The sequence below is a fragment of the Aptenodytes forsteri genome, unplaced genomic scaffold (genome assembly GCF_000699145.1).
Source record: "Aptenodytes forsteri isolate BGI_AS27 unplaced genomic scaffold, ASM69914v1 Scaffold2, whole genome shotgun sequence".
NCBI classification, from domain to species: domain Eukaryota; kingdom Metazoa; phylum Chordata; class Aves; order Sphenisciformes; family Spheniscidae; genus Aptenodytes; species Aptenodytes forsteri.
Window position 1 is genome coordinate 11,937,451 of NW_008795695.1, and position 16,997 is coordinate 11,954,447.

At 40.7% G+C, this 16,997-nt stretch overlaps 1 pseudogene; it reads right to left on the reverse strand.

The window, feature by feature from the left end:
- LOC109279557 overlaps positions 1–13,834 on the reverse strand; it is a 16,761-nt pseudogene extending 2,927 nt beyond the window's left edge.
- Positions 13,835–16,997: the final 3,163 nt, after the last annotated feature.

Below are 16,997 nucleotides of genomic sequence, written 5' to 3' on the forward strand. Positions count from 1 at the left end.
AAGACGGTTTTTTTTTTTTTTTTTTTTTAATGTCACTGCTGTGTGGCATCATGTCATGAAAGCAGAAAAGAAACCACCACAGAAAGATGAGAGTACAAGACAGCAGAAGGCGTAGTAAGCCTGTGGCAGAAAAATCACTCAAAGGAGAAGACTGTGACTCTCCCAGCAAACAGCCAGTAATCGTTTAGAATGGCAAAACCCACAGTTTAAGGCACTACTGCTACACATCTCAACCTGTCGTGATGACCATTCTGTAGTACGCAGTCTTGCCAAGACAATTCACCTTCTAACACATCAGTCCTACTTGCACCAGAAGTTCATGAACTACAATGTCTCAGCAGCTGGAGGCAGATGAACAGCAGATTAATCTATTAGATTTCTTCATTGAACAGTTGATTATTTTTGTGGTTGAAAACTTTCCTTTCTTAACTCCTATGTAAAACACTAACTTGGTTCTACAGTTCTGCTCACGTAGCTTCGAGCCTCAAATTTTCTTACCCGCTGTCACAGAGGTGACAATGGAAAGGACGTTCATCACAGTGTCAGAATCTAATGTGTGCTTTCAGTGAGCAGACACTTGTGCATACCGTATCACAAAGGGCACATGTAACATGATTAACTAGAAAAGACAGTAGAAAAAAAGATACTTTCAGTTCTGTATCACAACTTCACCAGGACATTGTCTGCTATGACATGTGACAAAAAATGTATTGAAATATCATATTAAAATTAACATTATTATAATACATTTGGGAATAAAATATACAGAGAAAAAAGATAAAAATGAAATGCAGGTACAATAAAGAGAGTAGTGAAATAATAGCCAGTCCTACAACGTTTCAAGTTACTTTCAAAAAATAGATGGTAAAGGCAAAAGATGTAGAGGATCATGTTTCACTCTCTAGGCGCTAACAAAAAGGATGATTATCGTCTTGCCCTTGGCACTTTGGGAGGATTTCTAAAAGGTGGATGTTGTCTGGAGGCCTTCTGACAGACAAGCACTGGCAAATCTGCTTTTAGTGTTTAAGGTATTACCACTCTTAAAAAGGTGGCAGAAAGAATATATGTCTGTCCTCCACCTCCCCATTTCACATTCGGATATATTTCCTTAAGGCATAATGATGCTAGGTGCTTGCTAAGCTGCCAGACTACGAACTGCAATGGCTGAGGCACAGGTTTGCTCTGACGACTCTGGAACTGGGGAGAACCTCTGGCAGACTGGCAGGCAGGACTGTAACATCTTAAGCTGAACAAACGCTTGTTTTGGTGCATATGTATCAGCAACCTGATGAATGGAGTAGGAACAGTCTCAACAGAGAAGCTTTGGATTTAGACAAAATCTGTTCTATTTAGACAATGCATTATCTTATAATCAACCCAGTGCTTTACAGGTGGCCAAAGAAAAACATGCAGTTGAAGTGCTCATGTTTTCTCAAAAAAGGAAGTAAATAGAATGCACTGTAACTATTCTGGAATCATTCCCTGCACGGGCACTTTTCCTCATAGTTTGTCTTAAACCAGGAAAAATGATTTTTTTTTCCCCTCCTTAAAATAAATAGCTTCATGTGGAAAACTAGTCTGGAATAACTTAATCTGCAAAACTGCATCAGTGAAGCTCAGCAGTCTCTTGAAATGGGAGTATCCAACAGTTTACTTAGTTGTCTGGCATATAAATATGTCCACGTAGGGAGTAATTTCAGAATACCCACAGCGTCTGCATTCACATCACAGCTTATTTCAGAGTAATTTCTTATAGGTAGGCAAGCTCTTTAAAATAAAATTTCAATATTTATCTATACCAGCAAGCTGTTATGAAATACGCTGAGGTAAGAATCTGAAAACGTCATGTCTGCACTGGCAGTCTGCACTAACATGCAGACATGTATGCTGCCAGAATTTTTAAAGAAAGCTGAATCATGAACCAGGGAAGTAACTGGCTCTAATATCCAAAGGGATTTAGGTTGTGCCGAAACAGCTGGACCCAGGAATGCCTCCCAGCTCCCTCAGCCAAGTTCACATTGCAGCTGGTTCGCTGTGGCTTACTGGGACATTGCACCGGTTCACATCATCCTTGTTCCTAGGTCCAGCCACCTTGTGATTTTCCCTGGCTATGCAAGCAGAACACAGTCGGAATTATCAGGGAACAAGGACAGGCAGGCACATTGTACAATTCACAAAGGTTTAAGTGCAGCCAGACTGACCAGAAACAAATAGTTCAGTTAGCCATGCGCTTTATTTAATATATCAAATCTATCTTAATGTGTGTTATGCTTCAATTAAAAAGAAAAGCATATTTAAACTGCCTCATTAGCTAATAAAAACAAAATAAAAAAAAAAAAATCTTACTTTGTATTTATTTCAATTTCTATCCAAAATCATCTTTAGACAAAGTAATAAAACTAGTAAACAAAACAACAATAATTCTCTATTTTCTAATATAAAATTTAAGATATTTTAGTCAGATGCATGTCAATTATAAAACTATTTAAATACGAACATGGTCAGTCCTGGTAGCTCACAGTAAGCACCAAATCAAACGCATAGTTGTTAAGCATCAATGTGTTGACTTGCAGACAGTGAAAAATCACGTTTCCTTAAGAATGCAACTAGAAAGTAGAATCTACCCTGACTGAGCAAGTCTGCACAAAGCTACTTGTATGTTTATACAACCTAAATGACTGGTACCCAGGTCTGGCTACATGGTTCAAATATTCCTATTCCCAAAGCAAAGACTCACCCGCCTCTTGGCTTCTGCGTTTCCTGTATGTCCAACAGCAATATCACATGTTTCCTTGTGCTTAGATGCTGTAGGATTCTTTCCCAGCAAGTCATAGCTGTTGTAGTATAACTTGTGGGAATAATTTGGGGACCTCATGGACATTGTGGTTAGGTCAATGAAGGACTACACTATTTGAGTGAGGCTGATTATGCACTGCAAGGTGAGCAGAGTTGCAGCCCAAGCTAAAACACAGCTTTGGCTTTAACCATGCCCCTAGTCATGAAAGCAAGTAAACAGACATGCAAGTGAAGAATAAGCATCTGCACCGGCGCTACTGCAAAATAGAAAAGCCCCTTAAACTTTTTGGTCAGAAGGCATGAAGAAGGGAATTTCCATGCTTCAGAGGGACTGGCAATGAAATTCTTACTTTCCAGCATTTGTAACACAGTTGCCCTAGTTTTGTATATTAATTTTCTTAGCTGATAAACTACAGAGTTATAAGTATCGTTATATCAAACCTGTTCCGTGCAAGGTGACCTTGAGAAAAGTACGTTTTATTTTAAAAAGCTCTGACTTACCATGTCCCCTCACGTGATCTCGTAGCAGCCTTTCATTAGCAAAATGTTTGTGACAGTTCTGGCAAACAAGTATTTGTTCTGAATTTAAATAGGGACTACTTAGTGGCAATACAAATAACTTATGAAAGATTTATTAATTAATAACCTATAGCTGCCAGTTTCATGAATAAACTAACACAACATTGAGACAGTTTCAATATACTTTTTCATTACCGATACTCTTCAGAAGAAAATTTAGTTTAGGCTTAATGAAAATGATTGTTTATCAGTAAGTTAATTTTATCCTAAACAGAGTAACAATCTGTTCAAAACACTAAGTTTGAAATTTGAGCTCTTCTGTCAATTACCTAGAATGCACCTACTTTCCATCACCAAAACATCCACAATTCCTAAATATATTCCAAGCACTTAAAAACAGAAAAAACAACCACCTCTCCCTTCCTCTTTAGCATGCAGGAAGGCATGCCAACTAATACACAGTTGGTTGAGGTAGGGAGTGTTCTGGTGAAGAAAATACTTACTGGAAAAGCAAAGCTGAAGAGAAAAAAATTGCCTTTTGACCTGAAAGTAGTTGGATGCTCATTGGGATTACTTGCAGAGATTTTGTAATCCAAGCCTGGCTCCCGTGGAGGTTCTCTCTTCAATAATCAAAGGTCTTTCCCATTCACGGGCAGTTTCCCAGTGTCAATGGAATGTCACGCTGTGCTATGGGCACCAAGGGAACAGAGGCAGTGCGATGCCACAGCTGCCAAGTGAATAGCTTTTCTGCTGCAACACAGATCTAAGGGTGTTCTGTTGCTCACTTTCATTACCCTAATTCATCAGACATGCAAAATCAAGAGAACTTCTGTGCTTTATGAAAACAACTTCCTTCCTGGAGTAAACCCTGCTTTCATGCAATTGACTTATATGAAAAATAGAAATATTTATGAAATTACACGTGCACGTTACCACAAAGCGCCTTAAATGAAAATCTCTTAGAAATATAAACAGAAATAAAAGTATATCCACTTACTATCTTCTGAAACTTGTCTCTTTGCATGATCAAAAAAACTTAGTGTTATTGGAGAACATTCCTCCACAAGTAGGACATGCTACAGCTCTTTCTTGAGTGTGGGTTCTTAAATGATCCCATAGCTTATGCTTTCCTTTAAATATGCCTAAACAATCTAAACCAAACAAACAGAAAAAAAGCTGCACGAGTACTGTACTCTTTCTTACACAGAAAAGAGAAACAGAAAAGGCTATTACATACTTACGTCTTACTGTTATGGTTTTAGAAACACACAAAAAAGCTTCTTCTAGGGGAAAAAAAAAAGTCAGACTGGTACTATAACAAACATCACGTGACATTTAACCCTGCAAATATCCATGCCAAAGCCAGATTATTTGTCAGTAATCAGAATTCTTCAGGACATGTTGGCCATCTATCTGTCTTACAAAAATTTCAGTTTTGAATCAGCAGAGAGCATGCTGCTATACTTTCCACCCTCATGTGTCAAAGTTTTTGACTCCACATGTGTGGTGTTACAGTAGAATAGAGATAATATTCATTACTATTTCTGTTGCCCCCCTCATCACAGAACTCCAGCAAACTTCAGGGTCTCTGGAGAACCAGGAGAACAAGATGGGGTAGTGAATACATGTCAACTGTAAATCTCCAAGAACTCCACTTACCGACCTCTTTTTTTTATATTCACATTTTCTATCTTTACATACACATTCACACAGTGGTTAACCACAAGCAATCAGCTATCCACCAAACAACCTTTGCATATAAACAGCTATGTTCTCAGATCTCTCGAGCTCGGGAACAGTCTGGTACTGTAGACACAGTGAAAGTTTTACCAGCACAAGTAGAAAGCTCTGGCTATTGACATGTGACAAATAAGGGGAAAATCCCTAGTAGGTTAATGTATTGGTGTAAATGGAGCTAAGAACTACTTTCAGGAGAAAACTTCAGACAGATGTGAAGGAATAGCCTACCCTCTCACATAAGGAGAAGCAGCCATGAGTCTCTCTCATCTACTGAACAAAAATAACAGCTATGCAGAAAGCTACCTTTTTAGAAAGCTGCAATAATAGCCTGGGCCCAATCAAAGACTCTTAAGAATCAAGAGGACTAAATTCAAATTCAAGAGCAAGAGGTAGGGAAAGTTAAAATATTGTTTTGTGGATGACGCATGATAAGAGTAACCAAGTGAATCAAACTCAACGACAGGTTGAATACCTTTAGGTCTCAGAAATTAATACATAAAATTCATTTAACAAAAAGAATTTGCCTAGTTCATTTAACCAAGTAGGTACATCGTGTGTTCCATTTCTACTATCCATCGGGACATTCTCTCAAGTAGAACAAGAATGTAATAGCCTTGATAACAACCCACATCCGCTCCAATGGGTAGAATATAGGCTGAAACTACAGAACTCCTGGAAAGGAGTTCTGAGCTCCAGATTAACATAGTTAGTGAAGGGACAGAACTCTAGACTCCTTATTAAAAGACAAAGGAAATCCTAAAACCTCACTGTGCCTACAATAAGGAAACAGGATCATCAGTATCTCTTTCACCTCTACTGTGTACAGGATACTTCTGGTTGGGAGGGGCCACAGAAAGAGGACAAGCTCCCACATCTAGGTCAGAAGCTAGAGGACTGATTATTCTTCTAGTGCAACATGAAGATTTCTGTCTCTGTTTAACCCCAGATTCAAAATGTGATATACAGGACATCAGACTGACTCTCTCTTACGTCCTTCCTTTGTGAACTCTGCCAGAGCCTCTGGTTGCCCTGACCAGCCTGTAGCCATCTTTCTTTGTAATCCTCCTCTGCAGCCAATTCCACCCCACACATCTAAGAGTTTAGTTGCCTGTGTTTGAGGTCTGCTCTAATATGGTGATGCTGTTCAAGCTTCAATCACGCTTCTGTGAAAACATCTAAGTTGTGAGAAAGAGCAGCAAGAAGCCTCATCTGGGGCCTCCACTCACACGCCCTGTGCTCTCTGGCTCGGGAGCTGCAGTTACCCACCCCTTGCGCCCCACTGGCCCTGCCTCTGCCTTGCTATCTGGACTTCCTGGCTTGACCTCAGACCTGTCTTGTCACAGTGGACTTGGCTGGTGATCACTGGGCTGTGGCTGACCCTGGCTAGCACCACCAGACCTGCTCTGTTCTTCTTATTCAGGTTCTGTGAGACTGCACCCTGTCAGTGAGGTCCCTGCCTGCCTGTCACCCTTAACTCCCAGTTTGCCGTCCCTTGCAGAGCAGCCCACTCTTCCTGTACCCTCACAAATTCAAACCAACTCAGACCACCAGCTAGTATACAGAGGGTCCCTGGAAAAGACTGATCACTTTCTATCTGTTGTCCCAGTTCCGTAACAACTGCTTCCTCACAGAGGTGAGACCTTACTGGCCTGTCCTTGCTTGTTAAGTTTGGGGGTGTGAATGAAAAGGTGTCTTTCACTGCCTGGACATTATGATGCTGCATGTCACTTTCAAATGTATACCACCACCCTGAATGTCAAGATCACAGACTACAACAGACCTTGTAAAACCCAGGACCTATTCTTTTGTTCCGAGGCAGGATCAATTACACCTTGGTCTCAGAAGAGGTCTTCTCAGTTCCCCAGTGATAGACAACCTCCATAATATCAACAGGCAACTGCTACAGTATTTTAAAATACCCTATTAAAATGGCTTTCCTAACTTACAACTTGCACCTCTCTTGTTACAACTTTTAGTGGGCATGGTGGTGTTGGGTTGACAGTTGGACTCGATGATCTTAGAGGCCTCTTCCAACCTTAATGATTCTATGATAAGTGAAGCTCATTACTTCTCATCCTTTCTAGCACAGGCATGGAGAACAGATGATTTCACTGTTCCTAACAGCAGGGCATTTCTTAAACATATTTGAAGACATATCATATTCCTTTTCTTCCGCATTTCCCTTTTCCCCATTCTGTTATTTAGGCTATACAGTCAGAGGAGTCCCTACACCCGTCCTAATGGGCTATATTTTCTAAAGCTATGGTCACACTGATGCGTGATTTTTGTTCCTCTAAGGACTACAGACTCTACATTATCAGGTCACTGGAGTGAGTTCCCCAGCCAAAAAATAGTGCATCTGTCAGCTAACCTCAAAAGCAAAAAGGAACAAAATGATGTCGCCTTGCATCCACTGATGGGATTTTTGTCATCATTGCAGTGAACAGCTAACCCAAAAAGTAACTTTAACACATACATTGAAAATACACATATCTGGGGGGGTTCACCAAGAGGACTCCAATCAAACCTGGACTTTGTTGACACATTTTACAAGACACAGCCAAATTGATTGGTTTAAAGCAAGCACAGAATGATCTGTTCCAGGACCAGAGTCCCACAAATTGTCTCATTATTTTTCAGCAGAAAGTCTTTTCTTCTGGAGAGGTTCTGTTCATACACTTTGTAGGTCTGAAGCTGAATGGCATGCACATCAAATGGCAGTCCATAGTTTAGCCCTTACTCAAACAATCAAGGCATCTGCTGTGAAAGACTGTCAATGGAATGTGGCTTCTACAACAGAGCCAAGGGCAGAACATCAGCTTTGAAGCCATGACAACAATTTTAACACAAGAAGTAGCTAGCAATATAGAGAATGCATTAAAAATGCTCTTTCTCACCACAGAGTTGAGAAAAACTAGGACGGCGATAGGTGTACTTCCCTTGATTTGAAGGGAACAGATGAGGGAAAGTAAAGAGTAAGCTCACCATGAAAGATTATTGTGAGGGAGACAACCTTGATCCTGAGTACTAGAATATAAGTGAGAAGTCTGTTTGAATGGTATATGAACTATCAACCACAGGCAGAATTATGAGGAAACCCAACCCTGTTCAGTACTGGCGATTCTCAACTTAGACTAATTGGGAGTTGAGGGCCTTCAACCCCATGGATGATAGGAACGATTCTACATAAATCATGGTGCCTATAAAATAGAAACGTTTCTGCAACTATTTAAGATAGATGAAAAAATATCTGGAGATCTCTCACAAATTCCTATGCAATACGTAGCACTAAGTGAATTTTATAAGCAACACTGCAGTGAAATACTTTTTGAAATAGAATTTTTTTAATATGAACTACCTTTCCAGTGACAATAAATAGCTTGCTTCTAATCTGTAACAGTTTCTCCCTCAGTATAATAGGCACGAATAGTAACATGTTGATAAAACCACACTGAGTTATTGAAGGTAACCTAAAAACAAAACAGAAGATGGAGAAGACAAGATAGACAGGAACATAGAATTAAGTGTTTTTAGAAACCAAACAGACACCAGTAAACACTGCAGTAACATTTAATTAACTCACCCCAACACAGAGACAATTACATCAACTACAAAAACGTAGAACATTCTGCAGCATCCACCACACAAACCAGGCCCTGAATTTTCACCTACCATCTAGTAGTTGAAAAGTCTGTCCAGACTAATTGAGTGAGTGCTACCCATTCTTTGGGGCAGGGATGTGTCTGTTAATGTATTTCTGTTGATTTATTTCTTTGGTATATTTTTACGTTCTCCCCTCCCTTCACTTCTACCTGCTCCTACTCACGAGAAGGCTATAAGGGCAGCGCAGGTAATTGCAACAGAAATGGGAAGGCTGCACAACGATTAAACTGAATTAGGTGTTACGGACACAGCACTCCACGAGTCAGTACTTATGTGACAAGGGGACCTAAACTTTAATTAGCCTCTGTCTCACTCCATAAAAATCCACACCTGCAGAGTGAAAGTAGACTGCAGATTGCATTTTCTTCAAGTAACACAAGGTGTCATTCAACTGCATGCTGTCATCAGTCGCAATTCAAAGTATTCCTCTCAGTTCCCAATAATTTAACCCCTTAACCTCTCTGCTGTGCTGGCACTATTTAGTAAGGCTACACATTGATTTGGGACAAGGAATTGGTCTGGGACAAGGAATTGATCTGGCTTTCAACGAAATCAAAACACTGGGGAGAGGAAATGGGAAACGGGTGAAACTGCTTAGGCTGATATTGCCTCTGCCAATAACGTACAGTTGATGCAAATTTGAACAGCATTGGGGTTTTTTTTAAAAGAAAAATATATAAATGAAAAAACCTATTTATTTAATATGATCTGGTTTTAATCATCCTAATCTTAGTAGAGTGGATTAAAATAAGCTGCTAGGCATTCTGTGTGCGGAACAGAGCATTCACATGAGGAGTTAATGCAGGCAAACTGCTGCATTTTAAATTCATACTCCAATGTATTTCACAATAGCTCCCTTGGGGAGACAAGCCCTTATTTCCTCTGAAGGGCTTGAAACATGATCTGAGAAATCCAATGTCTTGTGTATATGAAAACATATAGGCGTATTAAGGTGAATCAACTAAAAGTATTGAGCTAGACAGTGATCGAAAGCCTCTTCACTTCTTAATCAGAGTAACCACATGGGTGTTAAACCCATTTTAATTTGTTGGCACCATCTCTTTAAGTGTTTTGCCGGAACTTTCTTGAATATTTCTTTCTATATAAAGAGGAGAGGGAGTTTTTGGGGCTGTTGCCCGAGTCAGAAGCTTTACCTTTGGGGAAACTGAATCTGACACAGTAGGAGGCACCACAAGAGTCGGGGAAAGCTGTATGGGTGATTTTCAAAGAGAATTATATTCATAACTGTGGGAACATATTTGCAGGAGGGTGGGAAAGGTAAGCAGTTTTCCCTGCCCTCAAAGTTCTCCTCTTTCGCAGTGTGCCCTACCCCACCTCCTGGGTCTAGTCTAGCCTGCCTACTAAGTTGGGAAACATTCTTTTAATTAATAAAATTCACAACATAGTTTGAACTTGAAAAAACATGTATAAAAGGATTTAGCAAAATGCTATGGACTAAAGGTTTCCATTAGCCAAAACTGCCCACTTACATAAATGAAAAATGGAACATGAAATCAATTAATGGGAAGATTTTTCTTCTGTTTTTTAAGCATGTTTTTTGAAAGACTGTGCTTACTGACAGATGCAGCAAAATCAAATTCTGAGGGCTTTGAAGTTTTCCTGAACCTCCTCATTTTTAAAATAAATAGACCGATCATAGCAGTATCTGAGTAAAGACTGATTGGTATGTATTAAAAAGTGTTAATAACAAAAATAGCTACTGTAACAAATATGATTCCTATAGGCTATAAAACATAATGGCAATTAAGATTTGTTTGTAACAATAGTTTGTAATCAAACTATGCAAACAATCCAAAAGTTATCATAAACAATGCTCTGTATTATATGTTTAGGCTTATAGCTTTAAAAAGAAGAGAATGGGGTACTTCCATGCTTAATCCACTAGTAAATAAAAGCCTTTATTTACACAGAGATATTCTAAATTGAGACCCAAAAGAGCCAAATGGATATTTCTAGACATTCTGTCCAGTCATAACATACAGATGAGGAGGCACTCACCTTTTATATACACTATGGCACAATCAATCTGTAAGCTGAAACGTTAAGAGGAAACTGGAAAAAAATATAGACCTAGTAAGGAGAAGGTTAGCAAAGCAAAGCAGGGGCTGTAACCACCATCAGAAAACAGAATTTCACTCCATCACTGCAGTATATTTACTCAAACATCACACTGATCCTAATTCAACAATGTGATGCACATGAGGGATACAAGACCTATATAAAGCATCACCAGTCTGACATTCCCTTGCATGGAAATATTTTCATCCTCATTAGTGTTTGTTTGTAACCTCAAAAAGCATAGTTTATGTCATAAATTATTTTTATCACAACTTTGACATGAAAAAGTCATAGATAGTAGAGAACTAGGATTTAAGGATGATAACCCATGAATCACTGAAAGGCCTAGAGTGACATAAGGAAAAAAGGATCAAAGGCCTTTGAAAAACTTTAAAGTTTTTGTTTTGATTTGTAGTTCAACATTACTAAACCTGCATCAGATTTGCCCATATGAGGTTTGCAAAATTGTTTAGTTTTACAGTTTTTCTGATTTCCACAGTACAACATATTTCAGTTGTTTCTTCTTCGCCAATATTTTGTTTTCAGTTATATCATTTAACTCAAATGAAACAAAAAACTCATACAACATGAAAAAATTAATGTAGACCAGATAGACAATTTGCCTGCACTACTACGTTCTCTAAAAACTATCTTGCTCAACAGTTATACAGAAAAGGACATGGTAAGAAAATGTCATCTGCAAAGCATCACACTTGTGGATGCAAAGGTAATGCTCACTAGCCATAAAAAACAGCTGAGGTTCTGAGGCCAACAGCAACAGAGAAAGTGCTTCCCTATAACGTCACATCAATACGAAGCCACTTCTGATCAGGAATGAACACCTCCAAGAAGCAGAAAAAAATTTATATAGGCAGCACTATTTGTGTTAACATTGTCAAAAAAAGGTAGCAACTGCTAATCATCTTGGTTTACTTGATGCAGAAATAGCACAGTCAGAACTGAATGGATAATGATTTTATTTAATACAAGACACCAAAAAGTGGTCAAGATACAAACCGTTTTTAGTTGAAACCAATCTCGGCCACATTTGGACATCAGACTTATACGAACAGCCTGTTGCAAATGTCTGATTTCTGTCCCAGTAAAAAAACCAAAAACATTTCCAGCTGACCAAGGAAACATCAGATACTCTGTTGCCTTTCTTCAGACAAGCAATAAACACTCTGGACCTGTCTACAAACTACCAAGTTCATTAATTTATCATTAAACCAGGTATATTACAGTTTTGCATATATGCTCTTAAAACACAAGAGAAGTTGCACCTTTGTCAAAAAGATCATTTTAGTCACCACAAAAAGAAAGAAAATTTTAATTCGAGGTCACAGATGCTACGCAAATATGTTGTTTACATTTTTGTGAATGCTACCATAGTAATTATCATGTATTACTTACAAAGATGGTGGGAAACATTGGTCAGAGTTAAGACTGAGCAGAAATTCCCAATAGTGAGTGAAATCCAAAGAATGCTGAGGTAAAGTTAGGAAAGGAAAAAAAATAGCAATATCTCAACCTATTTCACTTACATCACAATTCTCCCAATGGCAAACAAACTCTTCTGAAGTCTTTGGTAACTGATGCCAGCTACGGCTGTTCTGCAGACACACTGGCATATTGTGGTGCAATGCCCGTAACTGAGAGCCTATGAACTTCAGTTTGGGGCAGTAACTGTGAAAATTGACATGTGTGATCAGCTCTCTGGGATGTTCGCCCCAAATTCACAACTTCTCCACCAACACCGGTACTGCTCTAAACACAAGAAAGAAGCAACATCTTACAGAACGCTGCATGAAATCTGCAACCGTGTGCCACAACAGTGAGAATGCCAATAGTACTTACATTTGTAGTAACTTCACAATCTGTAAGTACCCTTAGCAGGGAAGCCAGTAATGGCTATCTACTGATAATGCACTAGATAAAACTTGCAAGTCTCAGTGGCAAACAGATTTTCCACTGTCTCACAACTGCAGCAATACTAGAGTGCTTTGTTCCTTAAAACACATTTTTTTGCAGAAAGGCACTTCATAGATTCAATAGGAAAATTTTGTAAAAATAAGTATTTTCTTAGGTATATACTATGACACTCTTCAGCTTAGGTCACAGAGACATTGTTCACGTTGGTCCAATTCTACTTTTTTCACCTTTAATTAAAACTCATTCACCTTTAATTAAAATGTCTACACCTGTAATTATACTTGATTACAGTGTTAAGAATAAAGAGCAGGATGCACAAGAGCCAAAATAGCTATATTAAAAAGTCTAGTATGTTATTGCTATTACATACACAGAGACTGCCTATAATTTTCTGCAGAATCGAATTTTCTTGTTTTTCCTTTTAAGTACATTTAATACTATCAAAAATATGTAGAATATAATACCTGTCATAAAGTAACACCAGTGTAGGTATCCAAATAAGGCAAATAGCATACAAACAATAACGTTTCCATTTTTCCATAAAGATTCATACAAGTGCTACTTTAAACTTAGAATTCTTAAGCAGCAGGCCAGTTCCCTGAAAGGGAAGAACTCTGCCATTCAAAAGCAATTTGCTAAAATCTGTTTTAGACAATTGCACCTGCCGAGGCCCTAATCTTAGAAAAAAAATCCTCAGCAGAAGTTCTCATGACATCACCTCTCCAGTCTCTTTCCACATTAGTAATAGCTATCAATACAAACAAAAATCCAGGACAATCAGATACGAAGCAAAAAGCAGGTGTAAGTCCTTGTCTAAGGGCTTCATGCAGCTGGGCCTTAGGAAAGCTATGAACATCTGCGGTGCAGGTAAACTGAAGTCAGTATTATTTCCTAGGCTAGGAATAATCTCCCAAACTGCAATGTAATCTGTGTGACAGATGAGACATAAACGACCTGCTGTTTCCAAGGGGTGCTGTAGGTATTCTTCTAAGTGTTCCACAATATGATTACAAAATTCCTCCGTGCATTTCCCTACAAAGCAGCATTCTTTCCATTCGCATGGCAATATCAATTCAGCGTTCTTAAATTTGCTTCCAGGGGCCATTGCCTAAAATTTTTAGGAGTACAGAGAAGTTCTAGTTATCATATTACATTTCTGTAAATTTCTTTTGTAAAAATAGCAGTTCAGATTACAGGCTCCTAGATGACATGAACGTTTCTTTTTTGTTTGGGTTTTTTTTATATATATATATATGTATAAAAAGTCCTTGTCTAAGGGCTTCATGCAGCTGGGCCTTAGGAAAGCTATGAACATCTGCGGTGCAGGTAAACTGAAGTCAGTATTATTTCCTAGGCTAGGAATAATCTCCCAAACTGCAATGTAATCTGTGTGACAGATGAGACATAAACGACCTGCTGTTTCCAAGGGGTGCTGTAGGTATTCTTCTAAGTGTTCCACAATATGATTACAAAATTCCTCCGTGCATTTCCCTACAAAGCAGCATTCTTTCCATTCGCATGGCAATATCAATTCAGCGTTCTTAAATTTGCTTCCAGGGGCCATTGCCTAAAATTTTTAGGAGTACAGAGAAGTTCTAGTTATCATATTACATTTCTGTAAATTTCTTTTGTAAAAATAGCAGTTCAGATTACAGGCTCCTAGATGACAAGAACGTTTCTTTTTTGTTTGGGTTTTTTTGTTTGTTTTTTTTTTTTTTTATTATTACTGGATACATTATTTTAAGAATCTAAGGCCATATTTTGCAAACATTTACACCTTGCCAGAAGCCACAAGTTGTAACATTTTCATTACAACCACACAGTAAGTCCTACAATCACCATCCCAAACATCTGCTGAGGATGCCTTCATTGTAATTTAACTCTACAGCAGTACTGTAAAACCTCTTTCCACATAGAAAGCCAAAGTAACCATTACCAAGAGTGCAATTCCACAGTCACTTTAGCCTGACATCAGTGTGGGCTCCCACTGAACAGGGCTGATTCCATGCACCCCTTCTTGTTCTTCTCAAGATCCAGCTCCGGAATTGGCACAGCCGGCCACTAAACTGGTGAGAAAACTGATCCAGCTGAAAGCTAATTCTTGGGGGGAATGATAGACAGAGGGCCGAATCAGTTTTCTGCTCAACTGGATGCATGTTTGTATCAGTATGAAGGAAGCAACAGGAATATAAATGAAGGAGAAATAGTTCCACCGTTTTTTCATGACGCTGAACAGATGTAACGGCAGCAAACTTTATTAAAAACTACTGGCCCTTTCTCAGTGGTTTTCCACCCCCCTACTCTTCCCTGTGTTACTAGCTTCAAAGATCTGCCAGTTCAGCTGCTCAGAGGACCACTCCCTAACTTGCATTATTCCCAGCAATCTGAATTAGTTTTAAGAGTTTAAATAGCTTCCAAGCAGATCAGCTGATGGATCTCAATCAGCAGCAGACTTTGGAAGGAGGATGGTAACAAGCAGCTGGGAGGAGGTTCTTCATTTTCTCATCAACACATACAGAGCTGGAAGACAAACTCTGTCCCATAGCCTAAAGCATCAGTATGAAAGTCTGACTGTGTCTTCCCTGATGCGCTTACTGACCCTATTGATTAGAAGTCAGGCACTGACATAATACCAGATTAAAAAAAAAATAGCATGCAAGTGGAAAAGCACGCAGGAATCAGTATGCCAACGCAATGGCGTTAAGCAGACACCGTCAACATAACTGGCAGTATTTTTGTACTTCCGGCTACTAAAAATGCCAATGTGGAAGCATTCCCCCACTGGCAAGTTAATTACCAGAAAACTTCTCAGAGAACTGATCATCTTACATTGCAAGTGGGACTCCTCTTACATTGTAACAGTTTAATCTAAACTGCTACAACCAACCCTTTCATTTCACCAATGCCTCATCTTACTGACCCGAAGCAGAAAACGCTGGCATCCCCAAAGGCACACTGAAAGGTAAGAAGACTGCCGTTTATGCTACACATTTAATAATCCATTGCCAAGTACTTTATTAAAGTTATTCCAGACACACTATTAATACTACTGGAACAAAATATTTCAAGTTATAATTATTCTAATTGACGAATGCCGGTATCCACAATACCCTAACAAGCAGGCTAGACTAGAGGCAAAAACGACCAGAGAGAAAACTCTGGGAGCGACCTCGAAATCCTCCCGTCCATCACGACACGGACCCTCACCGCCTCCCCCTTCCCCCCGCCGTCTCCACACCCCACCTCAGCCGCCTACAGACCCCCCGCTATCCCTACACCCCCACCTCAGCCGCCCTTAGCTGCTTTCGGCTGGGGGGCGGGCGGGAGAGAAAGCAAGCCCTCCCCGGGCAGAGGGGGCTCTCCACACGCCTGACCAACGGCACTAACGGACCCCAGGGAGGGGGACGGGGGACGCTGCAGAGCGGGACGGGCAAGAACGCGCACCTGCGCCAGCCGCAGGGGTGCGCATGCGCAGAAGCCGAACCCAACGGGGGAAAGCTGCGCCCCCCCCTCACAGCGCGGCGCGAGCGGGCGCGCTCGGGTCGCCGCCGTCCTTCTCCTCCAAGCGAAGGCGGAGCGGTGGCCGAGCCAGGCCGTGGGTTGCCCACCGCGGTGGAAGCCCATGGCTTTGCCTGAAACCGGAGTCAGTGTGCGGCCCGCCGGCCGTTTACGGTCGCGGCGGTGATCTGTCCCCCGCCGCGCTGTGCGGAGGCAGCCTCAGAGGTTTATTCCCCCATTTTAAACCCTCCCCCATCAAGACGTTCCCCAAACCCGAGGGGTGCCCCGCGTGTGGCCGGGCGGTGGCCGGGGCGGGGCGGCGCAGCCAGGGCCGCGCACCTGCCTGGTGCGGGCGGCTGGGTGTGCGGGGACGTGCCTTCACTGGACCCGATCCATTTCGCTTCCTTTGTGATGCAGGGTAACGAGTCCCCGCAGCTCACGAAGGCCTCGGAGGCGGACGGTGGCATGTCCCGCGGGCCCCCATTTCTGGTGCCGGAGCCAAGGCTGAACTGCCAGCTCACGGGCAGGGATGGGGGAGCTGCTGGTGGGAGGCGAATGTCCAGAGGAGAAGGGAAGCAGGCAACGGGCCGCAAAGGCATTTACGGTGGTTAAAACGCATCTTCCTATGACTGCTGTTGTAGCTACCACTGAGCAATCCCACTCACCACCGCCCGCCCTCTAACTCTCCCATTTATAGTGCTGTTAGTTTAGACTAAACCCCACCGTTTTCAATATCCGTCGCACCAAACACAGGCACCCTTAAAGGTAAG